General features: G+C 47.3%; 1 pseudogene across 1 annotated transcript in view; it reads left to right on the plus strand.

The window, feature by feature from the left end:
* LOC311119211 (protein 4.1-like) overlaps window positions 1-25000 on the plus strand; it is a 73111-nt pseudogene that overhangs the window by 618 nt on the left and 47493 nt on the right. The window contains exons 2-6 of the transcript in view: window positions 13462-13686; window positions 16192-16296; window positions 18101-18143; window positions 18504-18548; window positions 18806-18881. The product of the transcript in view is annotated as a protein 4.1-like (transcript). The remainder of the gene's footprint in view (window positions 1-13461; window positions 13687-16191; window positions 16297-18100; window positions 18144-18503; window positions 18549-18805; window positions 18882-25000) is intronic.

Raw genomic sequence — 25000 nt, forward strand, 5'->3', positions numbered from 1 at the left:
AATGAGGGAAATAAGTATTACATACACTTAGGTTGGAGTCATTAAAACTCGTTTTTCAACCACTCCACACATTTCTTGTTAACAAACTATAGTTTTGGCAAGTCGGTTAGGACATCTACTTTGTGCATGACACAAGTCATTTTTCCAACAATTGTTTCCAGACAGATTATTTCACTTATAATTCACTGTATCAAATTCCAGTGGGTCTGAAGTTTACATACGCTAAGTTGACTGTGCCTTTAAACAGCTTGGAAAATTCCAGAAAATGATGTCATGGCTTTAGAAGCTTCTGATAGGCTAATTGAAATCATTTGAGTCAATTGGAGGTGTACCTGTGGATGTATTTCAAGGCCTACCTTCAAACTCAGTGCCTCTTTGATTGACATCATGGGTAAATCAAAAGAAATCAGCCAAGACCTCTGAAAAATAATTGTAGACCTCCACAAGTCTGGTTCATCCTTGGGAGCAATTTCCAAACGCCTGAAGGTACCATGTTCATCTGTAGAAACAATAGTACGCAAGTATAAACACCATGGAACCACGCAGCCGTCATACCGCTCAGGAAGGAGACGCGTTCTGTCTCCTAGAGATGAACGTACTTTTGTGCGAAAAGTGCAAATCAATTCCAGAACAACAGCAAAGGACCTTGTGAAGATGCTGGAGGAAACAGGTACAAAAGTATCTATATCCACAGTAAAACGAGTCCTATATCGACATAACCTGAAAGGCCGCTCAGCAAGGAAGAAGCCACTGCTCCAAAACCGCCATAAAAAAGCCAGACTACGGTTTGCAACTGCACATGGGGACAAAGATCGTACTTTTTGGAGAAATGTCCTCTGGTCTGATGAAACAAAAATAGAACTGTTTGGCCATAATGACCATCGTTATGTTTGGAGGAAAAAGGGGGTTGCTTGCAAGCCGAAGAACACCATCCCAACCGTGAAGCACGGGGGTGGCAGCATCAAGATGTGGAGGTGCTTTGCTGCTGGAGGGACTGGTGCACTTCACAAAATAGATGGCATCATGAGGAAGGAAAATTATGTGGATATATTGAACAACATCTCAAGTCAGGAAGTTAAAGCTTGGTCGCAAATTGTCACCTTCGTTTAAGGACGGGTCAGACCAAGGCGCAGCGTGACAAAACACACGACAAAACAACAAACCAAACGTGAAGTCCAAAGGCTGAACACAAAATTTGCCTAAACACGGAACATGATCCCACAACCCATGAATGCCAATAGGCTGCCTAAGTATGCTCCCCAATCAGAGACGACGAGAGACAGCTGCCTCTGATTGGGAAACACACCCGGCCAAACATAGAACTACAACCTAGATCACAAACATAGAAAATACAACATAAAACATTCACACCCTGACTCAACATATAAGAGTCCCCTGAGTCAGGGCGTGACACAAATGGGTCTTCCAAATGGACAATGACTCCAAGCATACTTCCAAAGTTGTGGCAAAATGGCTTAAGGACAACAAAGTCAAGGTATTGGAGTGACCTCAATCCTACAGAACATTTGTGGGCAGAACTGAAAAAGTGTATGCGAGCAAGGAGGCCTACAAACCTGACTCAGTTACACCAGCTCTGTCAGGGGGAATGGGCCAAAATTCACCCAACTTATTGTGAGAAGCTTGTGGAGGTCTACCCGAAACGTTTGACCCAAGTTAAACAATTTAAAGGCAATGCTACCAAATACTAATTGAGTGTATGTAAACTTCTGACCCACTGGGAATGTGATGAAAGAAATAAATGCTGAAATAAAAAATTCTCTCTTCTATTATTCTGACATTTCACATTCCTAAAATAAAGTGGTGATCCTAACTGACCTAAGACAGGGAATTTTTACTCGGATTGTCATAAGGTGCTGAAGGTGGGTGTGGTGTAGGAATCAGGCGCAGGACGCAGTGGTTCAGTTCAAAGGCTTTAGTGCTAAATACACACAAACAGGGACGGCCTGTTCAATAGGGCGATATGGGCGACGCACTGCCAAACGGGAAAAGGAAGGGATTTTTTTTCTAATCAATTATATCACGGCAACAGTAGTTATCAGTGTTGTAATCTATACGTCTGATCTGCCACAGTGCCACACTGCCACTAAATGTCGAATCAGGCTAAAGTCGTGCTTCAAATGGCTCCACCCCCTTTTGGGGCGATTTCAGTCAGATTGAAAATCGCCCAGAACTTCTGTCATAGACTCCCATGTAAAATCTATTTTTTTCAAATTTCAGAGCCTTCAATACAATCTCAATGGGTGTCTGTGGGCTTGCACTTACGCGCTTTCGTCATACGTTACGTAACCATGAACGTAACTGAGAAAAGAGTGGATTGTTTGAAAGAAGTTCCTTTTTGTCGGCGAACAAATGAAGATAAATTGGCAACGAAACAATTAGGACCTCCCAGACCAAATTTAATAATTCAACAGGTTTCTACTAAATGCGGAAAGTCCTACACCCGAGGATCTTCCAAAAATTGGTACGAACGAAAAAAGACATTGCCACTCACTCAACTGGATGACGAGGGATACAGGCTAGCTGTCCGCCGCCACAACGATGAGGTTAGTGTTGATAATCACAAGTTTACTGGATGTGGATATGGTGTAATAAAGGCAGTTTATTCAGAGGTAAATATATCTGGAATCGCGTTCACGGACCCGTTCGTCAAACTCTTAAAAATGAACTTGGGCTGGGAATTGCCAGGAACCTCACGATAAGATATATGCATCAGCATTGCGAGTCTCATGATTCTATACGTATTGCGATTCGATACTGTGATTTTATTGCGCACCATATGTCTGTTGCAGAGGGATCAGAAAGCCATGAGAACGAGTTTTGATCAGTCATGGAAATAAAAGTGCTGAAAACAAATTGGCTCCCAATGTGAAAAGATTGAGAACAAGCTATGAAGGAACAATAATGGTGTTTTGGTGCAGGTACAGCCAACTAGCGCTAAAATATTGCGATATTGTCAATACAGTATATCGTAAAGTATCACTATGTAACTCGATTTCTTTCACCCCAATCCCTCAAATTAACGGTAAATATCTTAATTGTTTGCCCCACATTTAGCTAAGATGATTAGCTAGCCAGCTAAAATGTTTTAGTTAGTTAGCAGTCGCATCTACAATAGTTTACTGTCAATAACATGTCTCCAAAAATGACGTGGTGTCTCCAATTGTGTTGACATTTTACAATTGCAATGCGCATCCATGAGTATCCACTTTCTGTAGCTCAGCTGGTAGAGCATGGTGCTTGTAACGCCAAGGTAGTGGGTTCGATCCCCGGGACCACCCATACACAAAAATGTATGCACGCATGACTGTAAGTCGCTTTGGATAAAAGCGTCTGCTAAATGGCATATTATTATTATTATTATTATTATTATTATTATTATTATTATTATTATTATTATCTGAAGAGAGCCCCGAAACATTGTGTGCAGACATTTTATGCAATAAATGAAGTAGGTTCAATCTAGTAGTTCTGATCTTCTGATTGGTCCTGATGAGTTGGGCGAGGTCCCCTGCAGGCTACTGTCACTGTTGCATTGGCTCTGAGTCGGGTTCTCTGTCTTCAAATGTTCAGCCTAAGAGAGGGGATTTTTGTGTGTGTGTGTGTGTGTGTGTGTTTAACAGTGATGATGTGTGTGTGTGTGTGTGTGTGTGTGTTTAACAGTGATGATGTGTGTGTGTGTGTGTTTGTGTGTGTGTGTGTGTCCTCAGAGCAAGAACTCGTGAGTTGGAAGAACTGAGAGGCCTATGGCGTGGGTGTTGTCCTTGGCCACCTGCTGACAAGGCTGACAAGATAGGACCCTTTTGTCCATTGTTATTGGATAGGAACAGAACTTATAACCAGCTCCTGACCTAAATAGATCTTAGCACAACATTTTACTCAACATATCATATTCCATATTCACTATAACAAATATATTTACTACGACATTAGCAAGAACCGCCACATCCTCAGCCGGCTAATCCAGTGTGTGAAGTTTTGCGGAGTGTTTGAGTTAGCTTTGCGAGGCAAAGATGAAACTGAGGGCTCCACCAACCCTGGTAAGCCAACACTTTTGAGATCAGTCAATAAATGCTTCTGGTATTGACTTATATGCTGCCCCTGTCTTCATGTTGTTGCTGGACATATCTTTTTTTAAATGTGTGTAGGTCACCTAAATCATCAGAAAAATTGCCCCTCCTGAGAATTTTTTCAGGAGCCGCCACTGCACACAAACAAAAGCACAACAAGCCTGAAGGCGAAATACCAGGCGCACACAGGCGACAAAATAAACTGCGCACAAAACATGTGCAAAGAAACCACTCCAAACACTGGAGGGAAAATGTAGCTCCAACACGTAACAGAGGCGCAATCACACACAAACACAGACACACACAATGAGAACTAAATAGAACACTAACGAGGACTAACTAGACACAGGTGTACAACATTAAGACCAAACCAAACGAACATGAAACATAGATCGGTGGCAGCTAGTACTCCGGGGACGACGACCGCCGAAGCCTGCCCGAACCAGGAGGAGGAGCAGCCTCGGCCGAAACCGTGACAGTACCCCCCCCTTGACGCGCGGCTCCAGCCGTGCGCCGACCCCGGCCTCGGGGACGACCAGGAGGACGCGGAGCAGGGCGCGCGGGATGGTCCCGGTGGAACTCCGACAGGAGAGATGGGCCTAGGATGTCCCTCCGCGGCACCCAGCACCGCTCCTCCGGGCCGTACCCCTCCCACTCCACGAGATACTGGAGACCCCCCATCCGGCGTCTGGAGTCCAAGATGGACCGAACGGTGTACGCCGGAGCCCCCTCGATGTCCAATGGGGGTGGAGGAGTCTCTCCTATCTCATTGTCCTGGAGTGGACCAGCTACCACCGGCCTGAGAAGAGACACATGGAACAAGGGGTTAATATTCTTATATTCAACAGGTAGATGTAACTTATAACACACCTCGTTCAATCTTCTCAGGACTTTAAAGGGCCCCACAAACCGCCGACCCAGCTTCCAGCAGGGCAGGCGGAGGGGTAGGTTTCTGGTAGAGAGCCAGACTCGATCTCCGGGTGCGTACACCGGCCCCTCACTGCGGTGGAGATCGGCGCTCGCCTTGTGACGACGGACGGCCCGCTGCAGGTGGACGTGGGCAGCGTTCCACGTCTCTTCCGAGCGCCTCATCCAATCATCCACCGCAGGGGCCTCGATCTGGCTCTGCTGCCACGGTTCCAGAACTGGCTGGTAACCTAATACACATTGGAAAGGGGTTAGGTTGGTAGAGGAGTGGCGGAGAGAATTCTGGGCCATCTCGGCCCAGGGAATGTAACGCGCCCACTCCTCAGGCCGGTCCTGGCAATAAGACCTCAGAAACCTACCCACATCCTGGTTGACACGTTCTACCTGCCCGTTACTCTCCGGGTGGTACCCCGAGGTAAGGCTAACCGAGACCCCCAAATGCTCCATAAACGCTCTCCACACCCGGCAGGTAAACTGGGGGCCTCGATCAGACACTATATCCTCGGACCCCGTAATGCCGGAAGACGTGGGTAAATAGGGCCTCAGCAGTCTGTAGGGCAGTAGGAAGACCCGACATAGGGAGAAGACGACAGGCCTTAGAGAAACGGTCCACAACGACCAGGATGGTGGTATTCCCCTGAGAGAGGGGAAGGTCTGTTACAAAATCCACCGAGAGGTGGGACCATGGTCGTTGTGGAACGGGTAGGGGCTGTAACTTACCCCTGGGCAGATGTCGGGGCGCCTTACACTGGGCGCACACCGAGCAGGAGGAAACATAAACCCTCACATCCCTAGCCAAAGTGGGCCACCAGTATTTAGTGCTAAGGCAATGCACTGTCCGGCCGATACCCGGATGTCCAGAGGAGGGTGACGTGTGAGCCCAGTAAATGAGTCGATCCCGAATCTCGAGCGGAACGTACTTCCGACCCTCAGGACACTGTGGAGGGCTGGGGTCGGTACGCAACGCTCGCTCGATTTCGGAATCGACCTCCCACACCACCGGTGCCACAAGGAACGACTCCGGTAGTATGGGAGTGGGCTCAACGGACCTCTCCTCCGTGTCATACCGCCGGGACAGCGCATCTGCCTTACCATTCTGGGACCCAGGGATGTACGTGATTTTAAATACGAACCTGGTGAGAAACATACTCCATCGAGCCTGGCGAGGGTTCAGTCTCCTCGCTGCCCGGATGTACTCCAGGTTCCGATGGTCAGTCAAAATGAGGAAAGGGTGTTGAGCCCCCTCAAGCCAATGCCTCCACACCTTAAGGGCTTGAACTACAGCTAACAGCTCCCTGTCCCCAACGTCATAGTTACGCTCCGCCGGGCTGAGCTTCTTAGAGTAAAAAGCACAGGGGCGGAGTTTAGGTGGCGTGCCGGACCGTTGAGAGAGAACGGCCCCTATACCAGCCTCAGACGCGTCTACCTCGACCTGAAAGGGTAATGCGGGATCCGGATGCGCCAGCACCGGAGCCGACGTAAACAGGTCCTTCAGTCTCCTAAAGGCCCTGTCCGCATCGGCTGACCACTGCAGTCGCACCGGACCCCCCTTCAGAAGGGACGTGATGGGAGCTGCCACCTGTCCAAAACCCCGGATAAACCTCCGGTAGTAATTCGCAAAGCCCAAAAACTGCTGCACCTCTTTTACAGTAGTTGGGGTTTGCCAATTACGCACAGCGGACACACGATCCACCTCCATTCTCACCCCTGACGCGGACAACCGATAACCCAAAAAGGAGACCGACTCCTGGAAAAACAGACATTTCTCTGCCTTGACATATAGGTCGTGCTCCAACAGCCTCCTCAATACACGACGCACCAGGGTTATATGCTCGGCTCGGGTGGACGAGTACACCAGAATGTCATCAATGTACACGACCACCCCTTGTCCCTGCATATCCCGGAAAATCTCATCTACGAAGGATTGGAAGACTGATGGAGCATTCATCAACCCATATGGCATGACGAGATATTCGAAATGACCTGACGTGGTACTAAACGCTGTCTTCCATTCGTCACCCTCCCTAATGCGCACCAAGTTATACGCGCTCCTGAGATCCAGTTTTGTGAAAAACCGCGCTCCATGCAATGACTCCGTCATGGTCGCAATCAGAGGGAGTGGATAACTGTATTTCACAGTAATCTGATTGAGACCACGGTAATCAATGCACGGGCGCAACCCTCCATCCTTCTTTTTCACAAAAAAGAAACTTGAGGAGGCGGGAGAAGTGGAGGGCCGAATGTATCCCTGTCTCAAAGATTCGGCTATGTAAGTCTCCATAGCTTTTCTCTCCTCTTGAGACAAAGGATACACATGGCTCCGTGGGAGCGCTGCTCCTGCCTGGAGATCAATCGCACAATCCCCCTGTCTATGAGGAGGCAACTGCGTCGCCCTAGTTTTGCTAAACACGAGAGCTAAATCCCCATACTCAGGCGGAATGTGCAGTGCGGGCACTTGGTTTGGACTCTCCACCGAAGTCGCCCCCACGGAAACACCCAGACATCGCCCCTCGCACTGAGCAGACCACCCATCGAGAGCCCTCTGTTGCCACGAAATAGCAGGGTTGTGGGTGCTTAACCAGGGAATCCCCAGCACCACTGGGTACGCAGGAGAGTCGATCAGATACAGCTGTATAGTCTCCTCATGACCCCCCTGCGCACACATCCGAAGTGGCGCTGTGATCTCCCTGATCAACCCCGACCCCAACGGACGGCTATCTAAGGCATGAACGGGAAAAGGTTTGTGAACAGGTAGGAGAGGGATCCCTAACTCAAAACAAAACTTCCGATCAACAAAATTCCCCGCTGCGCCTGAATCTACGAGCGCCTTATGCTGGGAATGAGGTGCAACCTGTGGAAAACACACAGGTATACAAAAGTGCGCAACAGAAAGCTCTGGGTAAGTGGGACGTCTACTCACCTGGGAGGCCCCCCCAGTGCGTGGCCTGTTGTCTTCTCCCCCGGAGAACCCTCCCCAGCACCTGGCCGCAGTGTGCCCTCCACGACCGCACTTGGTGCAGGAGACAGGCCCCCTCGGGCTCCTCCTACTCCGTTCTCTAGCGCCGGCCCCCCCTGAGCTCCATAGGGCTCGGCTCGGAGGCGCCGGAGGGCGGAATGGACGGACTCCCCTCGGGACGTCCACGGGTGGCCAGCAGGGTGTCCAGACGGATGGACATATCGACCAACTGGTCGAATGTAAGATGGGTATCCCTGCAGGCCAACTCACGTTGAACGTCCTCTCGTAGGTTACATCGAAAATGGTCGATGAGAGCCCGCTCATTCCACCCTGCATCAGCCGCTAGAGTCCGGTACTCTAGAGCGAACGCCTGCGCGCTCCTCCTCCCCTGTCTCAACTGGACTAGACGCTCCCCCGCCGCTTTGCCCTCAGGTGGATGGTCGAACACGGCCTTGAAGCGGCGGGAGAACTCTGCGTAGGTCACGGTGTTGGCGTCCATTCTCCTCCACTCGGCGTTAGCCCACTCCAACGCCTTGCCCGTGAGACAGGAGATGAGGGCGGAAACGCTCTCGTATCCCGAGGGCACCGGGTGTACAGTGGCCAGGTAGAGCTTCACCTGCAGGAGGAACCCCTGACACCCGGCAGCTGTTCCGTCATACGCCCTCGGGAGCGAGAGCCGAATCCCCCTGGGTTCCGAACCTAGGACTGGTGGACCGACCGATGGGGTGGGCAGGATAGGTGGAGGTGTGGGTACCCGGCTGGCCTCCCATCGGTGCAAGGTGTAGATTACCTCCTGTAGGGCGGTCTCCAGTTGTCGAATCTGGCCATCTTGTCCACGGATATGCTCCTCGAGCGACACAGGCGTCTCTGCCGATCCTGCTGATTCCATTCTGGTGTGTGATTCTGTCATAAGGTGCTGAAGGTGGGTGTGGTGTAGGAATCAGGCGCAGGACGCAGAGGTTCAGTTCAAAGGCTTTAGTGCTAAATACACACAAACAAAAGCACAACAAGCCTGAAGGCGAAATACCAGGCGCACACAGGCGACAAAATAAACTGCGCACAAAACATGTGCAAAGAAACCACTCCAAACACTGGAGGGAAAATGTAGCTCCAACACGTAACAGAGGCGCAATCACACACAAACACAGACACACACAACGAGAACTAAATAGAACACTAACGAGGACTAACTAGACACAGGTGTACAACATTAAGACCAAACCAAACAAACATGAAACATAGATCGGTGGCAGCTAGTACTCCGGGGACGACGACCGCCGAAGCCTGCCCGAACCAGGAGGAGGAGCAGCCTCGGCCGAAACCGTGACACGGATAAAATGTCAGGAATTGTAAAAACTGAGTTTAAATGTATTTGGCTAAGATGTATGTAAACTTCCGACTTCAACTGTATGTTCGACCGCATTGTATTACTGTATAGAAGAGACAGTAAGGGAACCATGCAGTAGAGGGTTACAGACTACAGTAGACTACAACAGTAATACATAACCGCTCTCCTCTTTGGGTCTGTGTCCTCTCTCTCTTTCCCTCCCTCTCTCTCTCTCTCTCTCGCTCTCTCTCTCTCTCTCTCTCTCTCTCTCTGTCTGTCTGTCTCTCTCTCTCTCTCTCTCTCTCTCTCTCTCTCTCTCTCTCTCTCTCTCTCGCTCTCTGTCTCTCTCTCTCTCTCTCTCTCTCTGTGTCTGTCTCTCTCTCTCTCTCTCTCTCTCTCTCTCTCTGTGTCTCTGTCCCTCTCGCTCTCTCTCTCTCTCTCTCTCTCTCTCTCTCTCTCTCTCTCTCTCTCTCTCTCTCTCTCTTCTCTCACTCAAACGTTTATTACAAAAACAGGGGGCAGGCATACGACAGGTCAGGGGCAGGCAGAGGTCAGTAATCCAGATCAGAGTCCAAAAGGTACAGAACAGCAGGCAGTCTCAGGGTCAGGGCAGGCAGAGGTCAATAATCCAGGGTGGTGTGACAACGTACAGAACGGCAGGCAGGCTCAGGGTCAGGGCAGGCAGAATGGTCAAAACCGGGAAAACTAGAAAACAGGAACTTGAGAAAGACAGGAGCAAGGGGAAAAACGCTGGTAGGCTGTGAGACATGGGTTTGATCTTAGACACATGAAAAGTGGGATGTATACGGAGGGTACGGGGCAACAGAAGATGAACAGCAGAGGGACTAATGATCTTGGAGATGGGGAAAAGACTGATAAACCGGGGGGAAAGTTTGCGGGACTCCACCCGGAGGGGCAGATCTCGGGTGGACAGCCATACCTTCTGCCTGAGACGATACCGGGGTCCGGTGGAGGTCCACTTGTCGTCGATACCTGGAGGTGGTCTTGAGAAGAGCCGACCGGCCTCTCCTCCAGGTACGACGACAGCGGTGGACAAACATCTGGGCCGAGGGTATGCCGACCTCTTACTCTTGCTCCGGGAAGAGCGGTGGCTGATAACCCAGGGAACACTCGAGGGTGAAAGATCCGTGGCAGAGCAGGGAAGGGTGTTGCAGGCGTATTCGACCCACACTAGTTGCTGGCACCAGATGGTGGGGTTGACGGAGACCAGGCAACGCAGAGTCGTCTCTAGGTCTTGGTTGGCTCGCTCCGACTGGCCGTTGGACTGAGGGTGGAAACCGGAGGACAGGCTGGCCGACGACCCAATGAGTGTGCAAAACGCTTTCCAGAACCGGGACGAGAACTGAGGCTCCGGTCGGAGACCATGTCCACTGGGAGTCCATGGATCCGGAAGACGTGCTGCACCATGAGCTGGGCCATCTCTTTGGCGGAGGGTAGCTTGGGGAGAGGAATGAAGTGGGCAGCTTTGGAAAACCGGTCCACAACTGTCAGGATGGCGGTGTTGCCATCAGATGAGGGAAGACTTGTGACAAAGTCCAGGGATATGTGAGACCAGGGACGGTGAGGAACAGACAATGGTTGGAGGAGACCAGCCGGAGCTTGCCGAGGAGTTTTGTTCTGCGCACAGATCGTGCAGGTGGTGACGAAAAACAGAGACGTCAGGAACCATGGTAGGCCACCAAAAGCATTGTCGCACAAAGGCCAGGGTCCGACGGGAGCCCGGGTGGCAGGCAAGCCTGGAGGAGTGGGCCCACTCCAGGACGATGAGTGGTAGTGGGTAGCGGTTCTTCACAGTGATGTCGTTGAGGCCCCGGTAGTCGATGCATGGGCTCAGGGTTTTGTCCTTCTTCTCCCCAAAGAAGAACCCTGCGCCGGCAGGGGAGGCAGAAGGACGGATGAACCCGGAAGCTAGGGAGTCCTCAATGTAGGTCTCCATAGCCTTGGTCTCCGGACCGACAGCGAGTACAGTCTTCTCCGGGGCGTAGTGGTGCCTGGGAGAAGGTCGATTCCGCAGTCGTAGGAATCGAAGTGGCCCGGGCCTTACTGAACACCTCCCGGAGGTCCTGGTACTCCGCGGGAATGGCGGAGTGGTCAGAGGCAACGGCAACTTCCGAGCCCCCAGGAAGACGTCCTGGGGCAGGCTGCGTTCACTTCAGGCAATGAACGTGGCAGAACGGGCTCCAGCCCATGATGGCACCAGTAGACCAGTCAATAAAGGGGTTGTGTCGCTGGATGCAAGAGAAACACAACACCACAGGAACCTGAGGAGACTTAATTAGCAGGAATTGGATTGTCTCGCTGTGGTTCCCTGATACTCGTAGGTTGATGTGGGTGGTATTGTGGGTGACCCAGCCTATAGAGCGCCCGTCCAGCGCTCTAACGTCCATGGGAATGGAGAGGGGTGAGTGGGGTTGTCCAGCTCGGACCCCAGGGTAGCATCCATAAAGCTCTCATCGGCCCCAGAGTCGATGAGTACCCGGAGAGATTTTGACTGGTTCCCCCACAGCAAGATGGCATGAAAAGGGGTGCGAGTAAGGGGAGAGGAAAAGTTATCCGTATGGCCCACCAGAGTACTCGCTCCTACCGGTGAGCCTGGTCTTTTAGTGGATAGGTGGACACAAAATGACCAGTAGTCCTGCAATACAGGCAACTCTTCGTGTGAAGCCTGTATTGCCGTTCTGCTGGAGACAGCCTAGCTCTGCCTAGTTGCATCGGCTCGGGATTGGCAGACTTCGGAGACTCTCTGGGGAACTCGGGTAGCCTCAGGTTCTCTCGGCAACGGAGCCGTCGGGGACTTCCGGTATGCCTTGGTGGCGAGGTGGAATCCTTGGGCAGGCGAGTGGAATCGGACTTCCTCTCCTTCCTTCATCCCGTAGTTGCCTATCGATCCGAATGGTCAAGGCGATGAGCGAGTCGAGATCCGTCGGTAGTTCCCGGGCTGTAAGCTCGTCCTTTACTTCCTCCGATACTCCGCGCAGGAACGTGTCGAACAGCGCTTTTGGGTTCCAGGCACACTCAGCTGCCAACATGCGGAAATCCACTGCATAGTCTGCCACACTGTGGGATTCTTGCCGAAGCTGGAGTAACTTCCGGGCAGCCTCTCTCACGGACAATGGAGCATCGAAAACCTTCTTTACTTCCTGCATGAACTCCTCCAGACAGAAGCATACGGCCGACTGTTGTTCCCACACTGCCGTAGCCCAGGCGAGAGCCCTCCCGGACATCAGCGTGATGAGGTACGCTATCTTAGAGCGGTCCGAGGGGAAGGAGGAGGGCTGCAGCTCGATGATGAGCGAACACTGAGCGAGAAATGCCAGACAGATTCCCGACTCTCCAGCGAAGCGTTCCGGGGGAGGTGAGCGGGGTTCTCGGGAGACCGGGGTGGCCGGGGAGGCCACGTTGCTAACAGCCGGGTTACTGAGGGGCTGGGAGGTTACCGTCGTGGTATGCTGCCTAACAGACAACCCGCGGAATTGCTCGGTCATGGCATTCGGCCAATGTCTGGAACCCTTCCATGAGACCACAAAGCAACTCCTCGTGCCTTCCAGTGGTGGCTCCTTGGGAGGAGATTACGTTGCGGAGCTGGTCCGAGTCTACTGGGTCAATCATGGCCAGTTCGTACTATCACGTTTCAGGAGAAGACCCAGATGCAGACAGTGTCGAAGTAACAAACGTTTATTACAAAAACGGGACAGGCAAATGACAGGTCAAGGGCAGGCAGAGGTCAGTAATCCAGATCAGAGTCCAAAAGGTACAGAACGGCAGGCAGTCTCAGGGTCAGGGCAGGCAGAGGTCAATAATCCAGGGTGGTGTGACAAGGTACAGAATGGCAGGCTCAGGGTCAGGGCAGGCAGATTGGTAAAAACCAGGAAAACTAGAAAACAGGAACTTGAGAAAGACAGGAGCAAGGGGAAAGCCGCTGGTAGGCTTGACGAAACAAAACGAACTGGCTACAGACAAACAGAGAACACAGGTATAAATACACTGGTGATAATGGGGAAGATGGGCGACACCTGGAGGGGGGTGGAGACAATCACAAAGATAGGTGAAACAGATCAGGGTGTGACACCATGTATGAGTTTTTGGAATAAATGTAACATTGATTGTGTATGTTAAAATATGTCTTGTGTCTTTTCCACCAGCCTGTCCAGGTAGACCAGAAGGAAGACCCTGACACTGAGAAAGACTCTGAGGACGAGGTGGGAGAGGAGGGAGAGAAAGACAAGGAGGGAGGAGAAGAGAAGGAGAAAGAGGAGGAGCCTGACAGAGAGGAAGAAGCTAAACCTGATAAACCTCCTCGTCGACCCAGGATCATGCAAATTAAAGTTACACTGCTGGATGACACTCTGTTTGAGTGTGAGCTGGATGTAAGTCCCAATATTACCAAATCATTCCTTTATTAGAGCTGGAAACCTGGGATACATACAGTGGCTTGCGAAAGTATTCTCCCCCCCCTTGGCATTTTTCCTATTTTGTTGCCTTACAACCTGGAATTAAAATTGATTTTTTGGGGGGGTTTGTATCATTTGATTTACATAACATGCCTACCACTTTGAAGATGCAAAATATTTTTTATTGTGAAACACCCCCCCCCCCCCTCCCCGTAAGTCAATACTTTGTAGAGCCACCTTTTGCAGCATTTACAGCTGCAAGTCTCTTGGGGTATGTCTCTATAAGTTTGGCACATCTAGCCACTGGGATTTTTGCCCATTCTTCAAGGCAAAACTGCTCCAGCTCCTTCAAGTTGGATGGGTTCCACTGGTGTACAGCAATCTTTAAGTCATACAACAGATTCTCAATTGGATTGAGGTCTGGGCTTTGACTAGGCCATTCCAAGACATTTAAGTGTTTCCCCTTAAACCACTCGAGGGTTGCTTTAGCAGTATGCTTAGGGTCATTGTCCTGCTGGAATGTGAACCTCCGTCCCAGTCTCAAATCTCTGGAAGAGTGAAACAGGTTTCCCTCAAGAATTTCCCAGTATTTAGCGCCATCTAACATTCTTTCAATTCTGACCAGTTTCCCAGTCCCTGCCGATGAAAAACATCCCCACAGCATGATGCTGCCACCACCATGCTTTACTGTGGGGATGGTGTTCTCGGGGTGATGAGAGGTGTTGGGTTTGCGCCAGACATAGCGTTTTCCTTGATGGACAAAGCTAAATTTTTCTCCCACATGCCTTTTGGCGATGGCTTTTTTCTGGCCACTCTTCTGTAAAGCCCAGCTCTGTGGAGTGTACGGCTTAAAGTGGTCCTATGGACAGATACTCCAATCTCTGCTGTGGAGCTTTGCAGCTCCTTCAGGGTTATCTTAGAGCACGGCGCTTGTAACGCCAAGGTAGTGGATTCGATCCCCGGGACCACCCATACACAAAAATGTATGCACGCATGACTGTAAGTCGCTTTGGATAAAAGCGTCTGCTAAATGGCATATTATTATTATTATTATTATTATTATCTTTGGTCTCTTTGTTGCCTCTCTGATTAATGCCCTCCTTGCCTGGTCCATGAGTTTTGGTGGGCGGCCCTCTCTTGGCAGGTTTGTTGTGGTGCCATATTCTTTCCCTTTTTTAATAATGGATTTAAGGTGCTCCGTGGGATGTTCAAAGTTTCTGATGTTTTTTTATAACCCAACCCTGATCTGTACTTCTCCACAACTTTGTCCCTGACCTGTTTGGAGAGCTCCTTGGTCTTCATGGTGCCGCTTGCTTGGTGGTGCCCCTTGCTTAGTTCTGTTGCAGACTCTGGGGCCTTTCAGAACAGGTGTATATATACTGAGATCATGTGACACTTAGATTGCACACAGGTGGACTTTATTTAACTAATTATGTGACTTCTGAAGGTAATTGGTTGCACCAGATCTTATTTAGGGGCTTCATAGCAAAGGGGGTGAATACATATGCACGCACCACTTTTCCGTTATTAATTTTTTTAGAATTCTTTTAAACAAGTTATTTTTTTAATTTCACTTCACCAATTTGAACTATTTTGTGTATGTCCATTACATGAAATCCAAATAAAAATCCATTTAAAGTACAGGTTGTAATGCAACAAAATAGGAAAAACGCCAAGGGGGATGAATCCTTTTGTAAGGAACTGTAGCCTGGGGGACCCAGGTCGGTTTGTGCTGTCTTGCCAAACCCTATGGAATTGTCATGCCATGTTTGGCAAGGCTTTCTGACATGGGTGTTTGGCATGGCTGCTTGGAATGACAATTCCATATAATACGGAAAGACAGCACAACCAGCCCTGGGATCTCCAGGCTAGGGATACATCCAGTATTGAATAAAACGATACTCCACTAATACTCAGACAGTAAGGTCCCTGGGAAACACACCGACGTTCTGTTTGTCATTGGTCAGCAGCAGCCTAACTACCAGCCTGCTACTGTAAGGTCCCTTGGAAACACACCAACATTATGATACTCCCTCTGGGCTTCCTCTCTCCTAATTAATGTTCTACTGCATTAGGGATCTACACAGTTAATGGATACGTCCCAATGGACACCCTGTTCCCTACATAGTGGGCCCTGGTCAAAGGTAGTGCACTATATAGAGAATAGTGTGCCATTTGGGACACAGCAATGTCTCACACAGTTAATGACTGTCTTTTTGGTTGTCTGTAACTATTTCTTATCCCTGTGTGTGTCTGGCCTTTAGAAACATGCCTATCACATAGACTGGTTTATTGTGGCTTCTCTATGACATATCTCTCCTGCCTTTAGAAACATGCCAAAGGCCCTACACAGTTAAATACTGGTTTATTGTGGCTTCTCTATGACATATCTCTCCTGCCTTTAGAAACATGCCAAAGGCCCTACACAGTTACATACTGGTTTATTGTGGCTTCTCTTTGACATATCTCCCCTGCCTTTAGAAACATGCCAAAGGTGTGGATCTGTTCACCAAGGTGTGTGACCACCTCAACCTGCTGGAGAGAGACTACTACGGTCTGGCCATCTGGGAGTCGCCCTCCATGAAGGTCTGTTGCTCTGAGTTACTGTTCTGCTCTTTAACTAATGTCTATCTGTCTGTTACAACACTGTTACTAATATTACTTCTGTAAGTCACTGTTACTAATATTACTTCTGTAAGTCACTGTTACTAATATTACTTCTGTAAGTCACTGTTACTAATATTACTTCTGTAAGTCACTGTTACTAATATTACTTCTGTAAGTCACTGTTACTAATATTACTTCTGTAAGTCACTGTTACTAATATTACTTCTGTAAGTCACCGTTACTAATATTACTTCTGTAAGTCACTGTTACTAATATTACTTCTGTAAGTCACTGTTACTAATATTACTTCTGTAAGTCACTGTTACTAATATTACTTCTGTAAGTCACTGTTACTAATATGACTTCTGTAAGTCACTGTTACTAATATGACTTCTGTAAGTCACTGTTACTAATATGACTTCTGTAAGTCACTGTTACTAATATGACTTCTGTAAGTCACTGTTACTAATATGACTTCTGTAAGTCACTGTTACTAATATTACTTCTGTAAGTCACTGTTACTAATATTACTTCTGTAAGTCACTGTTACTAATATTACTTCTGTAAGTCACTGTTACTAATATGACTTCTGTAAGTCACTGTTACTAATATTACATCTGTAAGTCACTGTTACTAATATTACTTCTGTAATTCACTGTTACTAATATTACTTCTGTAAGTCACTGTTACTAATATGACTTCTGTAAGTCACTGTTACTAATATTACTTCTGTAAGTCACTGTTACTAATATGACTTCTGTAAGTCACTGTTACTAATATTACTTCTGTAAGTCACTGTTACTAATATTACTTCTGTAAGTCACTGTTATTAATATTACTTCTGTAAGTCACTGTTACTAATATTACTTCTGTAAGTCACTGTTACTAATATGACTTCTGTAAGTCACTGTTACTAATATGACTTCTGTAAGTCACTGTTACTAATATGACTTCTGTAAGTCACTGTTACTAATATTACTTCTGTAAGTCACTGTTATTAATATTACTTCTGTAAGTCACTGTTACTAATATGACTTCTGTAAGTCACTGTTACTAATATGACTTCTGTAAGTCACTGTTACTAATATGACTTCTGTAAGTCACTGTTACTAATATGACTTCTGTAAGTCACTGTTACTAATATGACTTCTGTAAGTCACTGTTACTAATATGACTTCTGTAAGTCACTGTTACTAATATGACTTCTGTAAGTCACTGTTACTAATATGACTTCTGTAAGTCACTGTTACTAATATGACTTCTGTAAGTCACTGTTACTAATATGACTTCTGTAAGTCACTGTTACTAATATGACTTCTGTAAGTCACTGTTACTAATATGACTTCTGTAAGTCACTGTTACTAATATGACTTCTGTAAGTCACTGTTACTAATATTACTTCTGTAAGTCACTGTTACTAATATGACTTCTGTAAGTCACTGTTACTAATATGACTTCTGTAAGTCACTGTTACTAATATTACTTCTGTAAGTCACTGTTACTAATATTACTTCTGTAATTCACTGTTACTAATATGACTTCTGTAAGTCACTGTTACTAATATGACTTCTGTAAGTCACTGTTACTAATATTACTTCACTGTTACTAATATTACTTCTGTAAGTCACTGTTATGTTCACACCTATACCTGTCCATTCCCACATAGATACATGCACATATTACCCACATACCTCTTATATCTAGTGTTTGATGTTCAGTTTTAAAAAGGCACAACGTCTGAGTCCTTGTTTTGTCCGATGATTGTCCTGCTTCTGCTCCACAGACCTGGATGGATTTCACCAAGGAGATCCGCAGACAGGTTCAAGGTGAGGCTGAATGCATAGCTTCTGCTCTGCTCTCATTTTGTGTGTATAGGACCTATCTTGTAACCTCTCGCTAAATTAATGGAAATTATACTGTGGGTGCGTTCGTAAATTCCCTCCAGACTGGCAGTGTGCTCTGGGCTCTTTTGCAAATTCAGAGTGTTTCTCTCTCGCAGCGCTCAGAGCGCACACTGGAACGTTCTGATCAACGGAAGTCAAACACCACCAGTTAACTGGCTAAAGTTGGCTGGCTTGATAGCTTTTTCCTCGAATGTACCCTGAATGTGGACAGGCTACTAAAGCACACTGCCCTGTACACCTCACCGTGACATTCCTGTTTCATTTTCTGCTCCACCTACATAGGTGCAAAGTTAGACAAGATCTGTGCAGACGCACAATCATGTACAGGTGAGACGAAAATACCGTCGTCATTCATTGCTCAGGGTTGTATTCATTAGTGCACACCGTAGCTAAACGTTTTGCAACGACAATTAGGGTTCCCTATTGGACAAGTTCATGTTAGTCCCTAACAGTCCGTTTTCTTCTGTTTGGTACGTATTGAGTATGAGCCACGTTTTTTTTTTAAACATTGCTGTGCATGTTTTAGCGAGAGGAAAATATTTCCATGATTTGAATGTGTTTTCATGCCAGAATCTTTCTTTCAGGAACCAATTATGACTTCACCTTCAATGTGAAGTTCTATCCACCTGACCCAGCCCAGCTTTCTGAAGACATCACCAGGTAAACCTCTTACCTGCTCATCCGCTTGGTTTCTCTCTGCTAGTCTGCTCTCTGTCTCTTCCCAGCAAACCAAAAATTGGTTCTGTGAAAGTTCCCAGAACATTTGTTAGGTCGCAGCAAATGTTCTCATAACACAAAAACTGTCCAGTCGTGCTGATGATTATAGAATGTTTGAATAAGACATTCACCTGATGTTACAAGAACGTTCCTAGAACACATTTAACCTGTTCTTTAAAGGTTCCCAGAATGTTTCATTCGGTTTCTGGGAACATTGTGGGGATATGACAAGAGATAGGTTCCCAAAACACTAAAACTGTCCAGTTGTGCTGACATTCAGATAGTGTTTGTATCAGGGTGCACAAAACATTCACCTGATGTTACGTGAACGTTCTCAGAACACATTTCGTCTGTTCTTAAAAGGTTCCCAGAATGTTTCATTAGGTTTGTGCGAACATTGTGGGGATATGACAATAGGACTCTGGTTTGCCCATCAGAGATCCCAATGTCCTTGGTAGAGTTTCTGGTCGTAGTGGTGGTTAGAATGGATACTTCAGCGTACCCTGTAGTTCGTAGAGTTGATCTGTTAGGATAGATACTTCAGATGTACCAGCGGTTGTCTGAGAGGGATTGTCCTTCCCAACTCGTGTCTTTAGTGAAAGTTCTCTAGACGACTGTTCATGCCAGCTGCAGACTGAGATGATAAGGTCTAGTGCGTTGTCTTCTTCACCTCGTGTAGAGGTTGAGAGTTTCAGAGTTTCTCCATTTCAAACGTGTGGACTAACGTCTCACGGTTTCTGGTCTTTCTGGTCTAACCATTTTGTAACGTGTAGCTTCAGCTTCACACTTCCTGGTCTGGTAGAATCTTAACCTTTTGCAACATCCGGCTTATACCGTAGTATGCTTGATCTGAGGTGAATTTCGTCACGAGGGGTTTTATACTTGAGTAGAAAAGGGGGCGTCTTATCATATTTGTGGTCATCTGGGCGTGGCCACTGACTGAGAACAAATCAATATGGAAACAATAATCTCATCTAGAATGATAAAATCACATTGTTATCTTCACAAAATTATTATTATACTTAATCATTCGTTTTATACAACAATTAGATGCAAACCTCATAACTGGGAAGTGTACACCCCCAGAGATACAGTTATGTTGTTCCACCGTCTTTAATGACATCACAACATAGTAACGAATTTGACATGATTGTTCTTTAAGTCCCCACTGACCATTTCCGACATTCTTTGAAGTATGAATATTGTTTCATTATCCACTTTTGGATGTTGGAGTGTTGGCAGGAAGAATCTCTGTGTTAACAAAGGGGTCCTTTCTCCCAATACTTCATGGCAAGGAAAAGAAAGTCTGCATGGTTTTTACGGCCGGTCATAAAACTGGCCCCCAGGAGAAGGGGTGTTCAAACCTTTGCCTAGTCGGAATCTTTGATCCTCAGCCCATGAGGGCAAGTCATGACATTATGAGCGTCATAAAAACGGACTTATTTGGAAATTGTGGAATATTATGCAACATTGTGGGAATGTTCTGTGCAACCTTAGTGAATATCACAAAAATGTTCTTGCAACATTAGGGGAATGTCCTGTGCAACCTACCTTGAACATTGTATGAATATCCACACTTTTCCCACAACCTAATTAAATGTTCAGGGGACCTTCAAAGAACTCAGAGAGGCTGTTCTATCAACATTCTTCCAACATCAAAATAAAATGTTATCTGAATGGCAACACAACTGGACAGTTTTAGTGTTTTGGGAACCTATTTCTTGTCATATCCCCACAATGTTAGGGAACCTTTAAAGAACAGACGAAATGTGTTCTGGGAACGTTCTTGTAACATCAGGTGAATGTTTTTTGCACCCTAAAAGAAACATTGTAGAATCATCCGCACAACTTGACAAGTTTTGTGTTTTGGGAACATACACTATATATACACTGCTCAAAAAAATTAAGGGAACACTTAAACAACACAATGTAACTCCAAGTCAATCACACTTCTGTGAAATCAAACTGTCCACTTAGGAAGCAACACTGATTGACAATAAATTTCACATGCTGTTGTGCAAATGGAATAGACAACAGGTGGAAATTATAGGCAATTAGCAAGACACCCCCAATAAAGGACTGGTTTGCAGGTGGTGACCACAGACCACTTCTCAGTTCCTATGCTTCCTGGCTGATGTTTTGGTCACTTTTGAATGCTGGCGGTGCTTTCACTCTAGTGGTAGCATGAGACGGAGTCTACAACCCACACAAGTGGCTCAGGTAGTGCAGCTCATCCAGGATGGCTCATCAATGCGAGCTGTGGCAAGAAGGTTTGCTGTGTCTGTCAGCGTAGTGTCAAGAGCATGGAGGCGCTACCAGGAGACAGGCCAGTACATCAGGAGACGTGGAGGAGGCCATAGGAGGGCAACAACCCAGCAGCAGGACTTCTACCTCCGCCTTTGTGCAAGGAGGAGCACTGCCAGAGCCCTGCAAAATGGCCTCCAGCAGGCCACAAATGTGCATGTGTCTGCTCAAACGGTCAGAAACAGACTCCATGAGGGTGGTATGAGGGCCCGACGTCCACAGGTGGGGGTTGTGCTTACAGCCCAACACCGTGCAGGACGTTTGGCATTTGCCAGAGAACACCAAGATTGGCAAATTCGCCACTGGCGCCCTGTGCTCTTCACAGATGAAAGCAGGTTCACACTGAGCACGTGACAGACGTGACAGAGTCTGGAGACGCCGTGGAGAACGTTCTGCTGCCTGCAATATCCTCCAGCATGACCGGTTTGGTGGTTGGTCAGTCATGGTGTGGGGTGGCATTTCTTTGGGGGGCCGCACAGCCCTCCATGTGCTCGCCAGAGGTAGCCTGACTGCCATTAGGTACCGAGATGAGATCCTCAGACCCCTTGTGAGACCATATGCTGGTGCGGTTGGCCCTGGGTTCCTCCTAATGCAAGACAATGCTAGACCTCATGTGGCTGGAGTGTGTCAGCAGTTCCTGCAAGAGGAAGGCATTGATGCTATGGACTGGCCCGCCCGTTCCCCAGACCTGAATCCAATTGAGCACATCTGGGACATCATGTCTCGCTCCATCCACCAACGCCACGTTGCACAACAGACTGTCCAGGAGTTGGCGGATGCTTTAGTCCAGGTCTGGGAGGAGATCCCTAAGGAGACCATCCGCCACCTCATCAGGAACATGCCCAGGCGTTGTAGGGAGGTCATACAGGCACATGGAGGCCACACACACTACTGAGCATCATTTTGACTTGTTTTAAGGACATTACATCAAAGTTGGATCAGCCTGTAGTGTGGTTTTCCACTTAAATTTTGAGGGTGACTCCAAATCCAGACCTCCATGGGTTGATACATTTTATTTCCATTGATAATTTTTGTGTGATTGTGTTGTCAGCACATTCAACTATGTAAAGAAAAAAGTATTTAATAAGATTATTTAATTCATTCAGATCTAGGATGTGTTGTTTAAGTGTTCCCTTAATTTTTTTGAGCAGTGTACAAAAGTATGTGGACACCCCTTCAAATGAGGATATTCTGCTATTTCATCCACACCCGTTGCTGACAGGTGTAGAAAATCGAGCACACAGCCATGCAATCTCCATAGACAAACATTGGCAGTAGAATGGCCTTACTGAAGAGCTCAGTGACTTTCAACGTGGCACCGTCATAGGATGCCACCTTTCCAACAAGTCAGTTCGTCAAATTCCTGCCCTGCTAGAGCTGCCCTGGTCAACTGTAAGTGCTGTTATTGTGAAGTGGAAACGTCTAGGAGCAACAACGGCTCAGCCGCGAAGTGGTAGTCCACACAAGCTCACAGAACGGGACCGCCGAGTGCTGAAGCGCGTAGGTCATACAAATAATCTGTCCTCGGTTGCAACACTCACTACCGAGTTCCAAACAGCCTCTGGACGAACGACAGCACAAGAACTGTTTGTCGGGAGCTTCATTAATTGGGTTTTCATGGCCGAGCAGCCGCACACAAGCCTAAGATCACCATGTGCAATGACAAGCGTCGGCTGGAGTGGTGTAAAGCTCGCCACCATTGGACTCTGGAGCAGTGGAAACAAGTTCTCTGGAGTGATGAATCACGCTTCTGCATCTGGCAGTCCGACGGATGAATCTGGGTTTGGCGGATGCCAGGAGAACGCTACCTGCCTGAATGCATAGTGCCAACTGTGGAGTTTGGTGGAGGAGGAATAATGGTCTAGGGCTGTTTTTCATGGTTCGGGCTAGGCCCCTTAGTTCCATTGAAGGGAAATCTTAACGCTACAGCATACAATTACATTCTAGACGATTCTAAGCTTCCAACTTTGTGGCAACAGTTTGGGGAAGGCCCTTTCCTGTTTCAGCATGACAATGCCCCCGTGCACAAAGCGAGGTCCATACAGAAATGGTTTGTTGAGATCTGTGTGGATGAACTTGACTGGCCTGCACAGAGCCCTGATCTCAACCCCATCGAACACCTTTGGGATGAATTGGAACGCCGACTGCGAGCCAGGCCTAATCGCCCAACATCAGTGCCCGACCTCACTAATGCTCTTGTGGCTGAATTGAAGCAAGTCCTCGCAGCAATGTTCCAACATCTAGTGGAAAGCCTTCCCAGAAGGGTGGAGGCTGTTATAGCAGCAAAGAGGGGACCAACTCCATATTAATGCCCTTGATTTTGGAATGAGATGTTCGACGAGCAGGTGTCCATATACTTTTGGTCATTTAGCGTATCTTTTGTGATGTCCCCAGAATGTTCCCACCAGACTGTTCCCATAACCTAACAAATCATTCTGGGAACCTTTTAAAGAACAGACAAAATGTGTTCTGGGAATGTTCTTGCAACATCAGGTTAATGTTTTATACAAACATTGCATAATCATCAGCACGACTGGACAGTTTTTGTGTTTTTTTCAGTTTTTGCCACAACCTAAGAAATGTTCTGGGAACTTTCACAGAATCAATTTTGGTTTGCTGGGAGAACATTACTGCTACATTGTTTTATTACATTACTTGGAAACCTTTTGGGGGGAATGTTCTGTGGTGGTTGTTCCAAGGATATTTCATTTAAAAGAACTTAATGGGAATGTTAGCTAATGTTCTGGGAAAGTTCCCGGTTTGCTGGGTTGTTTGTCATTGCCCCAATCTGTCTGTCAATTCAATTTCAATTTCAATTTCAATTTAAGGGCTTTATTGGCATGGGAAACATATGTTTACATTGCCAAAGCAAGTGAAATAGATAATAAACAAAAGTGAATTAAACAATAAAAAAATTAACAATAAACATTACACTCACAAAAGTTCAAAAAGAATAAAGACATTTCAAGTGTCATATTATGTCTATATACAGTGTTGTATTGATGTGCAAATAGTTAAAGTACAAAATCTCTGTCTCCCTCTCTCTCTCACTCTCTCTCACTCTCTCTCCACCCCCCCCCCCCCCCCCCCCACCCCTGTCCCTCTAATCCTTACTTGCCAGTTGAGTTCATTAATAAATTTCACCCAGAGTCATTTCATCCTGCATCCTGCATCCTGCCTCCCACCCACCTCCACCCCAATCCATGATTACATAAACGACCCAGCTTAAGCCTAATTAACGGCATCACACTGGGTGTACTGCCCGTGGCTTTGTCCCAAATGGCACCCTATTCCCTATATAGTGCACTACTTTTGACCAGAGCCCTATGGGAATAGGGAATAGGGTGCCATTTGGGATGCTTTATCTCTCTGCTGCTGCTTCCTGGAAGCCCTGTGGTCTGTGACCTCACGCTGACCCCTAGCTGTGTGTGTGTGTGTGTGTTTGTGTACGACAGGTATTCTTGGTAAGACAACGGTAGCAAATATATACTGAACAAAAATATAAATGCAACATGTAAAGTGTTGGTCCCATGTTCCATGAGCTGAAATAAATGAACCCAGAAATATTCCATACGCACAAAAATCGTATTTCTCTCAGATTTTGTGCACAAAATTGTTTACATCCCTGTTAGTGAGCATTTCTCCTTTGTCAAGATAATCCATCCACCTGACAGGTGTGGCATATCAAGAAGCTGATTAAACAGCATGATCATTACACAGGTGCACCTTGTGCTTGGAACAATAAAAGGCCACTCTAA

This window comes from Coregonus lavaretus (assembly GCF_964263955.1).
Source record: "Coregonus lavaretus genome assembly, chromosome: 3".
NCBI lineage: Eukaryota > Metazoa > Chordata > Actinopteri > Salmoniformes > Salmonidae > Coregonus > Coregonus lavaretus.